Genomic DNA, 6000 nt, shown 5'->3' on the forward strand with positions numbered 1-6000 from the left:
TCAAGGTGCAAGTTACCTGCCCTCCAAGGCTGCAGTAAAGCATTACGTAAACATTAAGCCTGCTCTGGTCACAGGGATCACTTTGCACAATGCAGCTGTCACCTGAGCTGCTCCCTGGGAAACACTGACTGCCTCATTGCTGTGTTTGGGGGTGTGTTTTTATGTTTTAGCATTCCATAACCGCTTTATTGGGGCACAATTTAATACCAGAAAAAATCTACTCATTGTAAGTGATTTCTAGTCACTGTATACAGTTCTGCAACCAGCACAAAAATCCACTGTTAAAACAGTTCCTTTGTCAGAAAAATGTCCTGCGTGCCCATCTGCAGCCAGCCCTGCTCTCAGCCTCCAGCCTAGACAACCTGCTGTCTGTCTGTACTGATCTACCTTTTCTGTAAATTTCATATAAACTCCACTCATAGAAACGATGTGAGTGGAATTGCTATGTTGTAAGTTTCATTTTGCTACACCAAAAGGTTAAATATAGGGTTACTATACAACCTAAGAACTCCACTCCTCGGTATATACACAAGAGAACTGAAAACGTGTTTATGTGAAGAATTGTGCTCAAAATGTTTATGGTATCGTTGTTCATGATAGCCAAAAAGTGGAAACAACATAAATGTCTATCAGTTGATGAATGGATAAACCAAATGTGTATTGAAGAGGCCTCGTTGTCTGGGGTAATACTTGAGGTCCATTGTCTCATGGTCATGAAGATCAAGGATGTGAACACACACAGAGTGAGATGAAAAGCAGAAGTTTTGTTTTGTTTTGTTTCTGAGATGGAGTCTCACTCTGTCGCCCAGGCTGGAATGCAGTGGTGTAATCTCAGCTCACTGCAACCTCTGCCTCCCGGGTTTGAGCAATTCTCCTGCCTCAGCCTCCCAAGTAACCGGGATTACAGGCATGTGCCATCACGCCTGGTGAGTTTTTGTATTTTTAATCGAGATGGGTTTCACCATGTTGGCCAGGGTGGTCTCGAACTCCTGACCTCCTGCCTGTCATGGCCTCCCAAAGTGCTGGGATTACAAGTGTGAGCCACCGTGCCTGGCCAAGAGCAGAAGTTTAATAGGAGAAAGAAAGATAACAACTCTCTGCTACAGAGAGGGGCCTCAGAAAAATGGGTTGTGGCTCCACAGTGAAATGCAGGGGGAGTTATTGAGGAGCTGGTGAGCAGGTGGTGTCTGATCTACGTCGGGCAAGAAAAACTGATTGGACCAGGCATGCCATTTGCATAGGCCACGAATCTCTGGTAGTCCCCACCCTAATCTTTTACTATGCAGATGGGTTCTCTGCCTGAGCTGCGCCATGTTGCCCTTTTTTTTTTCTTTACTCTATTTTTTTTTTTTTTTTTTTTTGCTAGTTTGTAATAATTTTACTGCATAAGAAATTACAGAGATTGTGTAAATCATTAGGTCAACAGCGCACAGAGAAGAACAAAACAAAAACACTGTTTGCATCAAATAAAAAACAGCAAGAACAACTCAATTCTTAAAAATATCACAAATTCCTCGAATGTGGCTCCATTTGAGAGAAAATTTTTCATTTTCTGGATAGAATAATGTCTATAGTTTCATTAATCAAAATGGAAAACGGCTTTTCAGTTAAAAACATTAAAAAGCAACTTACACAGATGTGTTGCCCTCTTCACCTTGGATGTAACAAAAATAAAGCTGTGAGGCTGCCTGCCCTTGCCTAAAGCATGGCTTGAACCTTCTATTGATAGTAATCATTTATGTAAAATATTACATTACATAACCTCCTATGTATTGAAACTGCCCAAGTCAGAGCATTCAAAAACTACTGCAAGAGTCAATTTCTTCCTATGGGGAAAAGCAAATAGATGGCTACATGTTAAAATTTCCATTCCTCATTCGATTATTTGTCCTATTCCAAACATAAAAATACAAATAAATATTTCCTTACAAGCGAAGTTCACAGCATATTGTTTTAAAAAAAAAGAGAGAGATTAAAAAAACAAGAATCTTCATTTGCTTTGTCATTAAATAAAAATGCTAACATATAGACACGTTCAATGTTTATACAAAGTGTAGGAGTCAGTCTATCCTTTCTTGGTCATAATTGAAGTTTAATAGTGCTAGTCCATACCTGACAAGGCTCAGATCCCAAATGTATGTTCAATTCTACTAAAAGTTGCTCAAGATAATTTTTTCTCTTTTTCTGTTTAATTAAAAAAGACAATTTTGGAATTTTAGAATTACACTTGAGTTGTCTGAAAAAACACAAGTTCAATGAAAAATCATATCAAGCATTCAAGAGTATATTGCTAGTGCTATAATCTTTTTGCATGTCTTTGTTTTCATAGAAAAAAATCAATAAAATAACATGTCTAAGACTTTTAAATGGTTAAATGTAACCACATACTATTAACGATATGCCTCACGCACACACACACTCAAACTCAAAACATGAAGGGAAAAGGATCAGACGTCTTTCTTCTGCATTTGTGCTAGCTTTCTTCTTAGCAGACCGTAGTTCTCCTTAGTTCCTGATGTCCTGGGGTCAAGCTGCAAGGAGATTTCAGTGTTTCTTGGCCAAGTCTAGGTGTCCCCAGCGTGACAAGGCACAGCCACGTTACCATGGTAACCTGCAGAATCTGGATTTGCTTTCATTGCCTCGAGGAACAAAGCTTCAGATTCCTTGTATTTCTGGGATTTCCCCAGCACGTTTGCCAACGAGAACATGTCAGAGGGATCATTAGCTGTTCATTCCAGTGCCTCTCTTCCAACTGCTTCAGCTTGAGCTAAATTACCTGTATTTCCGAGCAGTGCCATCACGTGTTCCAGGCCAGGCTGTGCTCTGGTGTCAGCTCCTCTCTCCACGCATTCAAGGCATCCACGTGGCGACTGAGATCAGCGTACAGAGCCCGAGGCTGTGGTGACAATCTGGGTGTTTCCTTCTGTGTTTAATCGCCCTCCGGTAACTTCGCTCTGCGGCTTCCAACCGTTTCAGGCTGTTCTGCAGGATGCCTGGATCCGTCCGCGCAGCGGCAGAGTCTGGCTGTGTTTGAACAGCCAAAGACGGCAGCTCCTCAGCTTCCTGTAGCTCGTGCCTTTCTTTTAAGCGGTTTCCAAGATTATTCACGGCATGAACCTACTTGGGAATTCATCTTACCGCTTCCCGGTGGCACCTGCTGGCGGCTGTCTGGTTGCCTTTCTCAGCCAGGTTGTTGCCAGTGTTGTGGGGAACTGAGAACTGAGGACGCAGACCGGGCCTCTGCACAGCCGCTCCCCCTCCGCCCCTGGCCCCTGCACCCCAGCACCTCGCCCAGATCCCCAGCACGTCGCTCAGATCCCCAGCACCTCGCCCAGATCTCCAGCACCTCGCCCAGGTTCCCAGCACCTCGCCCAGATCTCCAGCACCTCGCCCAGGTTCCCAGCACCTCGCCCAGATCCCCAGCACCTCGCCCAGATCCCCAGCACCTCGCCCAGATCCCCAGCACCTCGCCCAGATCCCCAGCACCTCGCCCAGGTTCCCAGCACCTCGCCCAGATCTCCAGCACCTCGCCCAGGTTCCCAGCACCTCGCCCAGGTTCCCAGCACGTCGCCCAGATCCCCAGCACCTCGCCCAGATCCCCAGCACGTCGCCCAGGTTCCCAGCACCTCGCCCAGATCTCCAGCACCTCGCCCAGGTTCCCAGTACCTCGCCCAGATCCCCAGCACCTCGCCCAGGTTCCCAGCACGTCGCCCAGATCCCCAGCACGTCGCCCAGATCCCCAGCACCTCGCCCAGGTTCCCAGCACCTCGCCCAGATCCCCAGCACCTCGCCCAGGTTCCCAGCACCTCGCCCAGATCCCCAGCACCTCGCCCAGGTTCCCAGCACCTCGCCCAGATCTCCAGCACCTCGCCCAGGTTCCCAGCACCTCGCCCAGATCCCCAGCACCTCGCCCAGGTTCCCAGCACGTCGCCCAGATCCCCAGCACGTCGCCCAGATCCCCAGCACCTCGCCCAGGTTCCCAGCACCTCACCCAGGTTCCCAGCACCTCGCCCAGATTCCCAGCACCTCGTCCAGATCCCCAGCACCTCGCCCAGGTTCCCAGCACGTCGCCCAGATTCCCAGCACCTCGCCCAGATCCCCAGCACCTCGCCCAGGTTCCCAGCACGTCGCCCAGATCCCCAGCACGTCGCCCAGATCCCCAGCACCTCGCCCAGGTTCCCAGCACCTCACCCAGGTTCCCAGCACCTCACCCAGGTTCCCAGCACCTCGCCCAGGTTCCCAGCACCTCGCCCAGATCCCCAGCACCTCACCCAGGTTCCCAGCACCTCGCCCAGGTTCCCAGCACCTCGCCCAGATCCCCAGCACCTCGCCCAGGTTCCCAGCACGTCGCCCAGATCCCCAGCACGTCGCCCAGATCCCCAGCACCTCGCCCAGGTTCCCAGCACCTCACCCAGGTTCCCAGCACCTCGCCCAGATTCCCAGCACCTCGTCCAGATCCCCAGCACCTCGCCCAGGTTCCCAGCACGTCGCCCAGATTCCCAGCACCTCGCCTAGATCCCCAGCACCTCGCCCAGGTTCCCAGCACGTCGCCCAGATCCCCAGCACGTCGCCCAGATCCCCAGCACCTCGCCCAGGTTCCCAGCACCTCACCCAGGTTCCCAGCACCTCACCCAGGTTCCCAGCACCTCGCCCAGGTTCCCAGCACCTCGCCCAGATCCCCAGCACCTCACCCAGGTTCCCAGCACCTCGCCCAGGTTCCCAGCACCTCGCCCAGATTCCCAGCACCTCGCCCAGGTTCCCAGCACCTCGCCCAGATTCCCAGCAGGACCGCAGCACTGAGTCTCTTTTCCTCCGTGCATTTGCTCAGGGTTCCGAATCCCAACGTCAGCCGCAAGCGGCGCCCGGCGCTGGGGAGGGACAGGACTCTCTCCGCGACCAGACCACGAAGCCCACTCGGAGGAACAGGCTCCTTGCGGAGAGAAATGGGATAAGGAGAAATCCCAGGCGCGGAGTGAGGATCCTTCTCTTGTGGCCGCGTTCAGAGCCCAGGGCGAGGCATGTTAGGCCGACGAGGCAGAGCCGGAGCGCTGGTTCCGTAGCAGGTGCAATTACCCTCCAGACGCTGAGGACTTGGTGAGGGGGAGGCAGCCCACGGACCCGTCAAAACACAGTCGCCAGGGACACAGCCTGCCGGGCATTCAGTGAACAGCAGTAATCGTAGTTTACGGCCCTCACCCGCAGGCTGAGAGCAAAGGAGGCCGCGTTGTCCACCTCGGGGAAGGCCGGCGGCCGTGCCTATGATCCTCCCGGGCACGTAGAGCATCCCAGCCCCTCGGCAGGTGAGCAAGGGTCACTCCGAAGAGGAGGCCCCGTTCCTGAGCTCCGAGTTCTCTGATGACTTGTCTTATGTAGTCCCTTCTGGACAATTTCCAGAACCCCGAATTCGCCTACCACCAAGATGTCAAATACCGCGTTCAAACCCAGCACGGTGATCCCTCGCTCTTTGCACAGCAGGGCCACTGCTCCCAGAAAGATAGCAGCACCCAGAAGGTGGAAGAACGTGCTCCCTCCCTGTGACCTTCTCTAAATGCTTTACAGTAGCCAAGGAAAGATAACAAGAAGAACAGCATGCTGCCCATTTCTTTATTACTGTACGTGTGGTAACGAAAAAAGGGAAGACAGAGCCTCCGTCTGGGACACGTCTGGCTCTTTTCTATTGGCACGGCTGCCAGCGTTCCCCGGTGCAAGCTTCAGGCTGGCTTCTCTCTGTTTCAAGCTCCGTTTTTCAGGCTGCTCTTTGTTGGAAAAGAAATGATTTTGGAGGCTGCTTTTTGTTGGAAGGGAAATTCTGCCAAGAACTCTTTTGCCCTTACTATCTGCCTAAATAATTTCTTTCTACGTTTTATATCAGTATATTCACACAATGCAACTTTTTTTTTGAGAGAAGGCCCCACTCTGTTGCTCAGGCTGGAATTCAGGGGTGGACTCACAGTTCACTGCAACCTTAAACTCGTGGGCTCAATGTTCTTCCCACCTCAG

At 51.5% G+C, this 6000-nt stretch overlaps 1 pseudogene; it reads right to left on the reverse strand.

The window, feature by feature from the left end:
- Nucleotides 1–2447: 2447 nt before the first annotated feature.
- On the reverse strand, nt 2448–5591 carry LOC140710972 (protein O-mannosyl-transferase TMTC4 pseudogene; annotated as a pseudogene).
- Between the last annotated feature and the right edge of the window lie 409 nt (nt 5592–6000).

Source organism: Chlorocebus sabaeus, unplaced genomic scaffold, assembly GCF_047675955.1.
Source record: "Chlorocebus sabaeus isolate Y175 unplaced genomic scaffold, mChlSab1.0.hap1 unalloc_scaffold_114, whole genome shotgun sequence".
Taxonomy (NCBI): domain Eukaryota; kingdom Metazoa; phylum Chordata; class Mammalia; order Primates; family Cercopithecidae; genus Chlorocebus; species Chlorocebus sabaeus.